General features: G+C 36.9%; 1 pseudogene; it reads right to left on the reverse strand.

Moving 5' to 3' along the window:
• Nucleotides 1-2,236: 2,236 nt before the first annotated feature.
• LOC114314036 ((-)-germacrene D synthase-like) overlaps nt 2,237-16,081 on the reverse strand; it is a 69,042-nt pseudogene continuing 55,197 nt past the window's right edge.

Here is a 16,081-nt window from a genome sequence, read left to right on the forward strand (position 1 = left end):
AGTGAAATTTTTTTTCACACTTATTGCCATTCCACTTTTGCTCAAATTTCATTTTATCTTTCATGGTTGGACTATCATTCAAATATTAAACTGTGGATAAGAGGAGAATTGGATTGAAACTCTTGCTTTCATGCTAGACTTGTAACATATACTACTGTGATGTGAATCCAAATCTAGTTTTTAATCTAAAATGGGTGTTGTGAATATTGTGATTTTTCATGTCCTTATTTGTGACCCATCAGTCACAATCGATGTTTTAAAACCCAGACTGGATTGTTCGATCGGACTGGGACCCGGGCCTAGTTCTGGTCTGGAAGAACCCTAAAACCCGAGCTAGGCTAAAAACAAGCCTAGATTGTCAAAATCGGAAGGACCGCTGGTTTAACCAGGAAAACCGATGACTCGATACCAATTTTGGAATGACCTGGTATCGGTTTTGGAACAACTCGACAATTAGAAAATATCTAATTTTTTTTTTTTATTTTTCTTCTTTTCTTTTCTTTTCTTTCTTTCTTATATATATATATATATATATATATATATATATATATATATATATATATGTATATTTCAAAATTTTAACTAAAAACTCTTACTTCTAAAGGAGGAGTCTCATTGAAAACTTGGGGAGATTATGAAAGTCTATTAGTATTTATAGGAAAAGATTTTTCAAATATAACCTATAAAATTCTGTGTGGGATTCAATCAAATTATTTGAATCATATTGATTGGAGAGAGAGTTAAAAATTTCATTTCCCTCCAAAATTAAATCTATCATTCAATCAATTTGTTTGGACGGAATGTTATAAGATTTTAATTTCTTTAAAATAAGTAATTTTTTCTTATCAATTATAACTTTATTAAATATTATTAATAAATACTATGTAACAATTTTTATTTTTATTTGAGTATTTATATGTATTTTATTTATTTATAATTTATAATTATATTTTTTAATTATATAATATTAATTATAATGTCACGGTTGAACCGCTTTAACTCGACGGTTGAACCGATGATCTGTTCACTTAACTCCTTTTTTAGTTCGTTTACCAGTTTGATTTTCAAAACATTGGTCACAATGACATAATTTGAGATTTCTGTTCTTTCACCGAGCAATGCCCTATACAATAAGGAAAAAATAATAATTTGTTTTTGACAGTTTTTGTTGTTTCTATGTTGTTGCCTGTTCAAATAATTTAAAACGGGCTAATTTTTTATTTTTTGCAAAATTCAACTGTTGTGGATAGAACTTTTTAAAAATAAGGCCTAAAAGAGAAGGACAGGGTAAACAACATAGGAGGCCTAGTAACTGAAGGAAAAAAAAAAAACTCTGCGTGATGGGAAAGAGCGTTCCAACCGGGTTTATCGGGTAAAGGGGAACAAAGAAAGGGAATATTGATTATGAGAAGTTATCTAGAATATTTTTTTTTTATTTGAACGGTTTATATTATAAAGTTCGTCAGGAATACTATTTATATAAAAAAAGTTAAATTGATTGGATAAACATAATTGCATGATTAGGTTTTAATTATTTTTAAAAATTTATGAAAGTTATGTTAACTGATAATTTTTATAAAAACTGGTTATAGGGTTACAAATATCTAATTAACTTAATTTTTTGTAAGAATGATCTACTCGATGAAGTGAGAGGGAATAACAATACTATGAAACTTAGATACTATGAAACTTATCCTACATCAAGTTGCAAAGAAACAGTGGACTTGTTTGGTTTGTTTTTTAGAAAAAATTTTGAAAAAAATTTACTATAAACAAATTTTTAAGAGTAATCAAACTAAACAAAATTTTTCAAAAAAAATCTCAAAATTTTATTTGGTTGCATACTTTTCAAAATCACACTCTCTCATATAATCAAATCAATCACTTTTTTTAAAACTCTCTCCCCAAAATAATTTTTCAAAATAATTTTTGAAAAAATGCAAACCAAACAAATTTTCGTACTTTTTAGCTAAAAAATTACTCTACAAACACAAACCAAACGCATCCTGTGTATCTGAGGCAATGATCGTCCCCTCCTACCATTTTTACACCCAAAAAAGAAAAAAAAAATTATATACATATAGAAGAAGAAAAAGAAGAAGCAAACATTCTCAGCCTTAAATAGTTGATGCTTTTAAACGTCAATTGATTTCAGATGACAAAAATCAATCAATTTTGATACAAGTACACTATATGACCATAAAGATACTAACTAATTGGTCCAATGAGTTGGATACCGAGCTCACATTGGCTCAGGATCTATGAACAATGAAGCAATGCATTTTTTCATCTCCGTTCGGACGTGGGTATACCCGTCTTCATCCTTATAAAAAATGTCAATCATGCGTGCAAGATTGATAACTCGCGTAAGCAGAGGCATCGGCACATCAGGAGGTTGTTTGAGGCACTCTTGATTTATGTCCTTCCATGCATTAGCAACTTGGATTCGAAACTCGTCAAGGACTTTTTTCTCAGGCACATTGTGTTGCTTCGTGTAGCATCCAATGCTTGTGGTGACTTGTCCTCGCTCTTGCTCAAACTGTCAAAAACAGAAATCCGAAAAGATTAGAGTAAACTAGCACCACCAGACTCAACTAAGGGAGCAACCTGCGGAACTCGAGCCTAGCCAGATTATTTTAGGGGCGACGCCAAGAATTTATAGGGATGGGTCACTTAATTTCGTAATGATTGCTAAGTTTTACAAATTTTATAAGAAGAAAAGAAATTTTAAACTAATTAACATTTGAACTTCTCCAACTTTGAGTAGAATAAACTTGAGGAAATTAACAAAAAAAAAAAATCAGAATTTGACATTTGTAATAAACTAAATTCTTTATTTTAATTTTGTCAATTTAAATCATAATCTTTTAATTTATTTTTAATCTAAACCATCTAAAGATTAGAATAACTAACTTTGAGTAGAATAAACCATCTAAAGATTAACTAAAAGTGACAAAAAAAAAATAGTATTTTATTCGTTAAACACAATGAAAAATAATATTTTAGACATTTTATATATATTTACATTGAGTTTAATTATTAAAATATCATTTTTTAATTAGTTTTACTTAACAAAAATAGACAAATATTTTAGTTTGAAAATAAATCAAAATATTAGGTTTGAATTGACAAATAAAAAATTTATAATTTATTTTGTTAGAGTCAAACCTTAGAGTTATATATATATATATAATTTTTCAATAAATTTTGGGCAAATTATACTAACAGTCCCTATATTTTGAAACTTGTGTCACTTTGATCTTTGACTTTTCAATTGTGACACATTTGACCCTGAATTTTGAATCTTGTTTCAAATAAGAACAATTGAAAATATTATTACTCAATTTCAAGGGCAAAATAGTCAATTTGATAAAATATAAATTAATTTGATAAAAATAAATGTCAAAAAAATATTTTTGAATTTTTAAAAATTATTTCTAACCACCAAAGATATCTTTTACATATTTATTTATTTATTTATTTTACCAAATTAATTTTTATTATGTGTTTTGATGATAATCATGTAATGGGTGATTGTTTTTATTTTCATTAAATTAGTTTCTATTTTTTCAAAAGTCAAATATGGTGACACTTTGATATCAACATTAAACCAATTCATTAAATCAAAAAATCTAAAACTAAAAACATTTCATATATTAAATATATCGATTATACATTAAAGGTCTAACAACCACTCATTACATGATCATCATCCAAACACATAATAAAAATTAAATTGGTAAAATAAATAAATAAATGCGTAAAAGATTTATCAATTTTACATAATTTTAGTTTGGGTCAGTAGAAATAATTTTTAAAATTTTTAAAATAATTTTTTGACATTTATTTTTGTTAAATTGGTTTATATTTTATCAAATTGATGACTTTACCCTTAAAATTAAGTAATGATATCTTCAATTGTTCTTATTTGGATCAAGATTCAAAATTCATGGTCAAATGTGTCACAATTAAAAAGTCAAGAACTAAAGTGATACGAGTTCCAAACTATAAAAATTATTAGTATAATTCGTCTATATATTTTTAATAAAATACTATTATCTTTAAAAAAAAAAATTGTGCATTTTTAATAAAATACACAAACTTTTACAATTTCATTTGAGGTGGTGTCATGTTTTTTAAATCATTGCATGATGATTGGGTTTTTATTTTATTTTTTATTGGGGTTAATTGGTTATTAACCAAAATTTCTAAGATAAAAATAATAATTTAAAGTTTATTGGCAGGCTGATGGGTGGATGGACCCCATCGCTTGTCTCTTGCCGTCGTCCCTGACTTTAAGAAACAAAACTTTGAATTTGGTGTGAACTAGGCTGGACTTGGATAAACTTGGACAATCAAATAAAATTTGAGTTGAGTTTAAATAATTTCTTAAAATTCAATCACCATCTTATAATAAAAATAAAAGAATAATTTCTTAAAATTCAATCACGATCTTATAATAAAAATAAAAGATCTTTCTCAATGAATCACACACTCATATCTATATATATAAAAAAAACTGTGTCTCTTCTGGCTTATCATTTCTTTTCTTATTTTACTCTTAGCTTATTTTAAAATTGTTAATTTACTTTTTAATTGGTTGGTGAAATAATTTGAGTGATTATGTTAGATATTTTGGTTGTTTTGGTTGGGAATGTTTGTTTTGGATTGCCTATTTTACCCTTACCTTGTTTAGAAATTTCTTATTTTGTTATTTTATTTTGTATAATTTACTAATAGTATAACAATTTGAATGAAAGTTTTCTCATAAATATGCAAACATTTTGATCAATTGTAAAATATAAATCTTTTATTTTTTAACAAATTATAAATACACTCATAATGTTTGTTTAAAATATGAATTAGTCTTATAATAATACAAATTACAACTATCGTTTGTTATAAATTTTAATTTAACTCAATAATCAAAAGAAAAAAAATAACTACTCTCCTACGCAACAATAAATTATCAAAATTGTTCATTGGAAAATATTTCTCTTATCATTAAAAATTATTAATTGACTTAGTGCTTTATTTATTAACAAAATGATTGACTGGAAGATATTTTTCATATCATTAAAAATTGTTAATTGACTTAAAAATTTATTTATTAATAAAATTGACATTTGTTATGCGAGTATGATTTATTTATTAATAAAATGAGTCATTTGTACACATATGTATTCTATTCTACTTCTTTATTAGTTCAATTTTTTTTTTTTTAAGATGAGGAATTATCTTATCTCTTTTATACTAAAATGTATACTTTATTTTGTTTATATTTATGTTTTCTCACTTTGTCCTTACTGAAAAAGAAAAGAATATAATTATGTTAAAACGATAGGATTCATTATATTTTTTTTATTATTATTTATAATACAATTTATATAATTTTATCATATATCTAATGATTTATTTTATTTTATTTTATAAATTAATATTCTTATTTTTAAAAATTATTAAAGTATAAAATTTAAAACTGTGCCTTGCACTAGTCTTTGTAACTAGTTTGAGACCTCTAAATGAGAAGTTTTAGAGATGGACCCCATCTTATAATTTGATATTTTAACTTGTGGGTATTGATTTCTGACCACACTATCAAACGGGGAACTTAGCCAGAGAGCATCGGCAAAATAGATTAAACCTGAACAACCTGTTACAGAAAGATAAGAATCCGGCGGTGATTCGTCTACCCGAGGGTACTCCGACGATCAAGTCAATATCTCTCAAAGATAACAAATTGTACTTAAACTCACAAGAAAAAACTTACTGCTCACCGTATATCACACATCCCTCAAACCCACGGGGGTGCCCTGTTTTTATAGCCAACACTGACCTGATCCCTGTAAAAGCCTTACTTCAGTGGACTCAGGCTCAATGCTTATCCAGGATTCTCAGTTAGATAGGGATAAACTCCCTAAGAGCTTTATCTTTATCTAGACTGAGATCTTCCCTGGTTCTAGGGCTCTTTTCCCTTATCTGCGGATCTCGGATTCCGATATCTCCGTAGGTAACCTCGGCCTAGCCAAGATAACCTCAGCGCCAGGACCAGGCCATGTGGCAACTTGGCTAACAACCCGGCGTCACCTTGGCCACATGCCGTCACTCACAAAATATGTCCCACAATTGCCCCTAGGTTCTATTACCTTGGCAACCTGAGGTGATGGAACCTACATCGTTTCTTCCTGAAAAAACATCGGCTAGAATTCATTCCTTTCTTTGACTGAGATCACGACTCATCGGTTTCAAGTATCCAGGACCCAACTGTCCATGACCAAGATCCAAAAAACCTAATTCTTTGAGTTCCTTAATTGAGATCGTTTCTATAGCCGAGGTTGTTGCCTCATTAGATCCAGAATTCTAAGAGTTTTATCTGTGCATGAGCTGTCACGCACGGTTTTTTCAACCATTTCCTCTACGTGTCATGTCTCTATTGGCTCGTACCATTCACACGTCACTAAGTCACGTCGATCTACCCATGCCGCTTGACAGACACGTCGTCCTAGGCGTTCCATTATAGTTTGTCGCCCTTTTGAACTTTTGACAAAACTCTTACTCTCTCTCCGTCTCTTCACTTTTGAGAATTCAATTTGCTTTCGAATTTTCTCTTTCTAATACTTCTCTTCCAATCCTCCATTTTCGTGCTTTCAAGCTCTTGCAATTGCTCTAATCATCTCCTTCGGTGAGCAATTCACCATTTGGTTCCGATTATTCATGTCGTCCGACTCCAACGAGATCCATTCCGGCGTCCTTTCTGTCAGCTTCACTTGGTAAGTCCACAGTTTCTTCTTTTTGAGTTTCGCCATATATTCCACTCTGTATATGTTGCTGTAGAAGTTTCATCTGTTTTCGTGGTTGAACTTTGTTTATAAGACATCCTCTGTTCTTGAATCTACCTTGCTCCTCAAACTTTCGTCATTGCATTTGCTTATGATTTGTGCACATTGCCTTCACACACTCACACTGTGTTTGTAATTTTTCATGTTTTTGGACTACCATTCATATGACTAAGCACATCTTTGGCACATTGCACCGGTCACTCTTGAATGTCTGGCACTGCTCTTGCTATATCTGTATTTCTACACTTTTGCTTCGTTCAATTCTTTTATTTTGCTTTTGATGCTTCTTGAGTCTGAATCTTGCTCTTTCTCTTGCTTTTCTTGTTATATTTTCCAGATTTTTCCCTCAATTCTTATTTCTACGTAGTCCTAAAATTGGGTTCTGCCTAGAAACCAATTACTTAAGAAAAACTTGAAACAAAACTCCCCTTAGATCTAAAAAAACCCTAGCTCCATTGTTAGCTTAAGTTTTAGCCAAGTATTCAAACCTTTATCCATCACTTTGTTGCCTAACCCCTTTTAGCCGAGACAGTGGGTATGTTCAGGTGGAGGGTAGATTCCCCAGAAAAACTCGAGTACTTTAAGAGAGAGTTCCCTATCCCTGCCAACATCCAGATTAGGTTGGCTGGAGAGGAGGACTCTATCATGCCAGATGGAGACTCCATGCCCTTCCTTGTGGTTGCCTTCATAGAATGCGGACTTCGGCTTCCTCTAGCCATTCTCTTTAGGGAAGTCCTTCACTACTACAAACTCAACCCCATGCAGCTAGCCATCAATTCCTATAGGGTTATTAATGGTATAATTGCCCTAGCCTACCGAGAAAATGCTAGGATAACATTAGTCGACATCCAATATTGTTATACCATGTGTGGCCTGAAGTCTGAAAAAAACTACATTTATTACCTCAAGCCGAGATTCACAGCCTACAAAATCATAGCCGACCTCCTAGACTTCAACAAGGGTACTGGAGATGACTACCTAATCATCTCGGGTAATTGGGAGTTTCTTTTTGATGATGATCTCCATCTCTTCCCTCTGCGCCGATCGGTGTTTAAAGAGGATGAGGGTAAGAAAGCTCTTCCTAAAACATCCAAAGACTTCCGCCAATCTTCTTCCCTAGCAAAGACTTGAAAAGGCTGCTGGGCCGGCCTATAGACCAGTGCAAAGCCCCTCTGCTACTTAATTATATTCCAACATACAAGTCGGCTTTGCCTGACATCCCACAAAGAAGTCAAACTCCACAGTCTGCCTCAACCCCTCCAGTTACCTCTTCACCAAGGACTAATCAGGCTTTTTCTTTTGATCCAGTTGAGTTGTCATCAACATCTACCCCCCAACTAATCCCGATATCACAACGTCGATGTCGACGTCAAGCTCCACCAAATGTCCCTGCCGGCAGAACCCAAAGTCGTAGACAACGAGATTCTGAAGAATTAGCATTTGACCCAGCAAACCCACAAATTGCTCTATTAGTAATTCATTTTGGCACTAAAATCACCGTTGTTGCAACCGCTAAGGAAATAGGCCACAACAAAGCCATTGTGGAGGACCCCCTAGCCAACCTGCCAGGAGTGGTGACACTCCAATCTTCTCTATTAGAATCCCAACCTAAACAAAAACCAAAAAGGGTAAAAAAGGACAAGGCAAAGGCCCTTATTACCCAAGTTGATAGCGATGATACAGTGCCAATCTCAAAATTGGCCGAGATTGAAAAGAGTGCCTCTAACGCCAAGGACGAGCTGACCAACACCTCATGATCGAAGAAGTCGAAGTCCCAAGCGGCCGGAAGCCCAAGTGCCTTTAAAGTCGATGATCTTTGGGCTCATGCCATCACGATTGGGAACCAACCAATCAAGGCAGGTGACAGTGCCATTGATAATATTGCGATCGGTGTCGCTCTTTCCACCGGCATTCTTCTTCTAACTGATCTAAATCGTATGGCCAACATCATGGGGTATGAAAACTTTGCTTTAATGATGCAACACTCTATTATGGTAAGCCCTCAACTCTTGTCTTCTTCTGGCTTTTTAATTCAAGTTCTCATAGTTCATAATTTTACTAACTTGTTCATTCTTTTTCTTCTCAGGCAATCCAGCATGCTCATTCCTTTGCGATGAAAGCTGAGGATTTGAAGAGGAATTGGTCCACAAGACCAAAGAGGCTGCTAGATTCCTCATTTCCATAAACAACGTCGAGGCCAAAATGAAAGTTCTATTGGATCAGGCCAAAGCGACCAAATGAGCCCAAGACCAGGCCAAAGAAAAAGCAGAGGCAGTGAAGGCTGTGCTCGAGGTTCTCAAAGCCTAGGCCAAGGAGGCCGAAACAAAAACCGTCGATGCCCAAGTAGAGCTTTGAAAAGCCTTGGCCACTAAAGAGGCCGGAATCAAAGCTACCGATGAGAAGGCTTTTTCAGAGGGGTAGGCTGTCGTCCGTGACACATACAAAGCTCAGGTTACCCAAGCCTGTAACCGAGGCTTTCCCCTCGGCTGGACTGCGGCCCTAGACAAACTGTCTATTCCTACGGACTCCCCTCTCCGCGACACCAATCAACTCCAATTGCCATTCCCTCCTACTCCCACGGATTCAGAGAAAGAAGCCGAGGATGAGGACCCCGAGGCTGATGATGCTGATAAAGAAGAAACTGCTATTGGGGCCAAGTCCCAACTCTAAATGTGCAAGTCCTGGACTTGACTCATGATGAGGAAGAGGACTTGGTTTCCAAGGGTGCCTCTTTCAAACAAACAACTTCTGAAGCCAAGGTCCTTTCAGCGGAGAAAAGCTTAGATAAGACACTTCTGGAAATTGACGCCGAGATAGCGGCGGAAAAGGAAACCACATTGCCAACCGAGGCCGACACAACGCCAACAGTCGAGGTTAAGCAATCTGAAACTAATGCCCACACTTCCAACACTTAGAATTTTCTTTTATTTTATTCTGAACTTTTTTTCTTTCATATGTAATTTGTTTGAACAGTTTTAAGTTCTAATTTGGCCGATGAGCTTTTTTTTGTACCCGAACAAGTTGTCCTTTTGCCAGGTCGAAGTGCCTTTTTGTTTGCGAACAAGTTCCAATTTCTGAGTGCCAGTCTTATATTTCCTTCTAAGTGTTGAATATATGCCTTCTTTTCTTCTATGCATATTTCTATACTTAGAATATTTTTTGCATATCTTCAAAGCACAACTTAACTATATAGTCACCTCGGATATGAACCTTGAGTGTTTGTTTGGGCTAAAAATTGGAATACTTCGGCTAACACTTAAAAATATTTCGAAATATTTTTACAAGTGCTCGTTTCTTTAAAGTCATTCAGTCAAATACTGCTTCTTTAGTTCTACTTGTTGTCTTCTATCAAGACTTCTTCCATCCGTCTTTTCCAAGTTTGGCAACCTGGTTGGTCATCTCGGCCAATATGTATCTCAGGTACTTCTTTCAATATCACCTCGGCTAACTTTAACTTGTACATTTTTCTGAAATTTCAACAAGTGTCAAGCTAATTCTAGCTTGTAAATTCTTTTAAAAAATTTCAACAAGTCCCAAGCTCTTAAACTTTTAAGTTTATTCATCATTCTCCCTGCCCCCTAATGTGAACCTAAGTTCTACTTAAGTTCACATTATGTGTTTATAGACTTTCGCCGAAGTTAGATTCGAACAAAGACTAGCCAAGGTGTTGAACCTTGGTTTCTCTGTTAATCCGATTAGAGCATACTTAGTTCCATTCGAAGTTTAACTCTGCCGACATGGCAACTGTAGGTTAATTCAACTTAGTTCAATTCTATCATATGCAAGTATAATTCAACTCTGCCATATAATAAGTCTAAGTTATTCGTTATGTTTCATTCAGAAACATCGCCAACTAAGTTTAACTCTATTATATGCAAGTATAATTCAACTCTGCTATATAATAAGTCTAAGTTATTCGTCATGTTTCATTCAGAAACATCGCCAACTTAGTTCAACTCTATTATACACAAGTATAATTCAACTCTGCCATATAATAAGTCTAAGTTATTCATCATGTTTCATGCAGAAACATCGCTAACTTAGTTCAACTCTATTATATGCAAGTATAATTTAACTCTGCCATATAATAAGTCTAAGTTATTCGTCATGTTTGATTCATAAACACCACCATAGGACCGGTCAGTCCTATCACACAAATTTCAAATTCATAAAAATCAAGCTAAACTTTTATTATTACTTCGGCTAATGACATAAACTTCGAAAAATAAAAATCTAATGATAGAAAAACTTCTGGTTACAAGTGTTCCAGGATCTTGGCAACTCTTTGCCATCACTATCCTCAAACGGATATCTCCATTGTCAATGACCAAGATGATTCTATAAGGCCCCTCCCAATTTGGGCCTAGCTTGTCGTCCCTAGGATCCTTCTTGTTGCCGACTACTTTCCTCAGCATAAGGTCTCCAAATTTGAACTCTCCTGGGTTGGCCTTCTTGTTATAAGCCTTAGCAAGTTGTTACCGGTATGTCCCTAGCCGAATTGATGCTCTCTTTCTTTTCTCCTCCAGTAGGTCTAGATCTCGGGCTAGAAATGCCTCATTAGTACCATTCTCTACTCCCTGGGTTCTGATCCCAGGGATGCCAACTTCTAGTGAGATAACTGTTTCAGTGCCATAAGCCATGGCAAAAGGAGACTCCCTAGTTGATCTTGTCGGCGTAATTCGATATGCCCAAAGCACATGGGTAACTCTTCCACCCACTTCCCTTTTGCTGCTTCCAACCCCTTCTTGATCCCATCTAGGATAGTTTTATTGGATGCCTCTACCTGACCATTGCTCTGAGGGAAACTTGGAGTAGAGTAGTAGTTCTTGATTTTATACTATGCACAGAAGCTTTTGATTAGCTTACTGTCAAACTATGTACCATTATCTACTATTATTGGCCTTAGAATCCCAACCCTGGTGATGATGTTCTTTCATATGAAGTTTTTCACATCAATATCTCGAATCTTCACAAGGGGTTCAGCTTTTACCCATTTTGTGAAGTAATCAGTTGCTACCAGTAGAAACTTTCTTTACCCAGTTGCTTGAAGCAGTTATCCAACAAGATTCATGCCCCACTGGGAAAATAGCCAAAAGCTGGACATTGGGTTCAAATTTGCTGCTGGTTGATGTACCAAAGGTGCGAACCTCTGACACTTTTCGCACTTTCTGACGTAGGTTTCAACATCCTTCTGTATGTAAGGCCACTAGTACCCCTAAGTAATGGCCCTATGAGCAAGTGATCTGTCCCAAGTGATCTGTCCCAAGCATGGCTTCCACATACTCCTTTATGCATTTCATATAAGAAGTCTTTAACCTAGGAGGGATGCACACACCTCAAAAGGGGACTAGTAAAAGACCTTCTATAGAGATGTCCTTCTGCTGTTAGGCTGGACTTGGCCGATTTCAACCTAATTTTATGTGATTCTCTTCGGTTGTCTGGCAACTTGCTATCCCTAAGGAACACCACTATTGCATCCATCCAACTTGGTCCCATCTCCATACCCATTGTTTTGCACTTTGTGATTAGTGGTTCCACACTTGGGCCTGACAAATAATCAACCATTATTATCATTACCTCTCCTAATTTCATTGCACTAGCCAGGTTAGCCAAGGCATCGGCGTGGCTATTATCATCTCGGCTAACATATTGTAGCCGACAATCGTGGAACAATGCTAGCAGTCTAATAACACCCTTGACATAGGCTATCATTCTTTCATCTCGAGCTACGTACTCGCATGTTGCTTGATTCACAATAAGTTGGGAGTCACAGAAGGCTACCACCTCTTCGGCTTCCATTGTTGCTGCTAACTTCAACCTTGAGATCAGTGCCTCATATTCTACTTCATTGTTTGAGGGCTTGAACCCCAAACGAATAGACTGTTCTAACATCCGCCCATCTGGTGATACTAACACTAATCCTGCCTCTGCTCCTTGACGGTTTGAACTTCCATCGACAAACAGGCGGAAGGAGTTGCCGATGTAAATGTCGCAGGGTTTTGGTTTCTCTACCTTGTTCTACTTTGCTATTGCAAGGTTTTTCATTCCCAGATGGAGTTTCTTCTTGTTCCCCTAAACACCCTAAGTTGCGGCTCACCGGAGCCCGACATGGGACGATATCGGGTGTGAACTTGGCCACAAAGTGGACCAGAACCCAGCCTTTAATTGCCGTCCTGGGCCTAAACTCTAAGTCATATTGGCCCAATACTACTGCTCATCTGGCAACCCTGCTTGTCAAATTTTCTTACTGTAGTAAGGACCTCAAGGGATGCTCAATCAACACTACAATCTTGTGGGCTTGGAAGTAGTGATTCAACTTTTTCGAAGCCATCACCAGGGTGTAGACACCCCATTTTTGACCATCCTCAAGACTTGGACGTCACCGTTTGAACACTCAGTGATCATCTATGTTCATGTTCGTTTTGAGTTCCCGGAGGTTTCGGCTACGCGCCCTGCCTCAGGATCTCTCAACTCGGTTGTCTTGGGCTTGGTTGGACCAAACACTTGTTGGTTTTTGATTTGGGAGGTAGAGAATGGCTTGTTGGCCATCCCCACGCCTTACCGGCCATGTCCTGAGGCCACCGGCCGTGTCTTCTTGCCACCGGCCATTGGTGATGGCCGGTCGGCACTTTGTGAGGTTGGCCGACTATTTATTTGGCCGTTGGACTCATTTTCTGGCCAGTACCACCTTTTTGCCTTTTTCAGGCATTGTGCATGCCAGCTGTGCCAGCTGGAGTGCACAGACCTGTCCTCCATACATGTGTATGGAGGAATTGCACCCTTTGCACCCTTTTGGTCTAGCTTCTTGGGGAAGCTTGGACCTTTGTATTAGCTTCCTCAAGAAGCTTAGACACCTGTCTTAAGCCTTGGCCCCTTTGCCTTAGCTTTTTTAAGAAGCCTTGACCCCTTTTGTTAGCTTCTCTTGGAAGCTTAAGCCTCCATCTAGCTCTATATAAGGAGACCTTCCCTCTCTTTTGAGGGGGTTCAACAAAAAACCAGACCTAATACATATATATTTGATATATACACTTTCTCTCTCTATATCTCCCTCTCTATCTTCATTTGTGTGTGTTAGAGAGCCAAAAAGTGTGTTTTGTTCTTAGTTTTGCACTAAGTCACCTAGCATTACACCATACTTCGACTTTGGAGGTGTTGAGGGTTTGTTCTTGAAGTTTGGAGCTGGTTTAGATCAGAAGAAGGTGGCTGGACTTGCTGTTCTTGAAGTGTTCTTCAAGGGTAACACTATTGCTTTATTTTCCCCAATCTTGCACTAGCTTTTAACCCCCTTTGCATGCTGTTTTAAGCTTTGTGTATAACATATAAAAGTTCTTTTTTTTTTTGTGTGTGTTTAAGACATTTCATTAAGGTCATTTTGGTGTTGGGGGTCGACCTCCCCCTCTTAGGCCTTGTTTGGCCCTTTTTGTGCTCTCCTTATTAAGCTTTGAATACCTTTGTGCATTGGCCTTCTCACCATTGAAATCCAGAGGATTTTCAGTGGTGAAGAAGAGGTTTTGAGGTCTTGCATAGGGGAGGGACACCCCTCTCCCTTTGTGTCTCATTTGTTCATGTTTTTGGCTCACAAGGGTAGCATGCATGCTTAGTTGTTTTTGGCTCCATTCCAGAGGTTTTTGGGTTTTATATGGTCATACTATATATCTGTCTTTGGTCGAATTTATGGCCCCTTGCATGCACAATGTACTTGCCTTGCATTCCTCCATTTTGCCTAGAAGGGTACCATGCATTTAGGCCTCCATGCTTGTATGTTCTAGCTTGACTTCACGAAGCTTTTGGTCATATTTCATCATGCTTGAGGCCTGTTGGGTACTGATTTGATCATGTTCGCCATGTTTGGTATAGCCTCTTTGCATTTTGGCTTGTAAGCCTTGAGTGTGTGGGTCACTAGCATGCTTGGCTTAGCTTATTCTCATGATTTGGCATCATTGGAGATCATATTTCAGTCCATAATCCATGCTTTTATGCTTGCATTCATCATTCCTTCCATGCCTTGAAAAGGTGTCCTTTTGTGCCTTGAAATGAAGCATTGTGCATGCCTATGTGTTTGAGGCTTTGGATTGCCATATTAGTGGGTTTTGGGGCTCATTTGTGCATGATAAAACTCTGTTTTGCCTTGAAAAATCCATGCCATGTTTGCTAAGGGTAGGTGTTGAATAATGCCCTCTTTTGTGGCCTTGAATGCCTTCCATCTCGCATCCATTTCCTAGCATGTTTTGGCATCACCCTTCGCGTGCTATTCAGAGTTTAACATGAGTGTTTAATGTCCATATTTATCACCTTTAAGTGTCCTTGAAAGTTGCCCCTTCCATGCTTAGGTGATAGGCCTTGGTATGTGCATGCTTGCATGCATGATTTGTGTCCTTATGCATCATCTATGGCCACTGTTTTGGGGCATGCCTGAGGCCTCCCATTTTTGTTTAAGTCCACTATTGCAAGTTTTGACATGTTGCATTACTTTGGTCTCATGTTTGCATTATATCAGCTTTGCATGTTTGCATTGTTGCTTAGCTAGTTGCACATCATGTTTGCATCGCATGTTTGGCACATTGCATGCTTGCATTATAAGTCACATTACATTTGGCATGTGTTGGTACTTTAGCCTCATGTGCATACTTGAGTCACATCTCACACATGCATTGCATTTTTGCTTGGTTTGGGGTGTCAAACCGAGCATGAGGAATGAGGCGTGTTCGTACTTAAAGTGACGAAACACATCTCACTCTTCGGTCGCCGATCCCCTTGATCTCAACATGATAGGGCGTTAGCACTCATTTGTTTTGTTGCATGCATTTACATTGAGTTGCAAACTTGGTGCCTTTGGCCACCATGCATCAAAGTACGTGATTGGTGGCACGAGTACCGAGGGCCATACTCCCTTGAGTCTATAGCATGATTGGGAGAGTGGCCATGCACACACTGCTTTGAAAATTCCATACCATGCACTGTCTGTCCTCTGCTGCTGTCAAAACAGGGCTCTGCAAATAGAAATGGCCGGTCGACCACTTTTTGTGCCGACCGGCCATCATTGTCCAGCCGATGACACAAGATTTGGCCGATAATCCCATTCCCATGGCTGGTGGAATTTTGTTCTGGCCGGTGGAAATCCAAAACACTCAGGAAGAAGTTCAAAGCAGTTCTGGAAACTTTCATATCTTTCAGAGGAGCAAGGCAGTGTAAACAGAGGCAATAGTGGCATGGTACCGGGTTTCCGGGCGCGGCAAATCAAG

This window comes from Camellia sinensis, chromosome 7 (genome assembly GCF_055761805.1).
Source record: "Camellia sinensis isolate YWXY chromosome 7, ASM5576180v1, whole genome shotgun sequence".
NCBI lineage: Eukaryota > Viridiplantae > Streptophyta > Magnoliopsida > Ericales > Theaceae > Camellia > Camellia sinensis.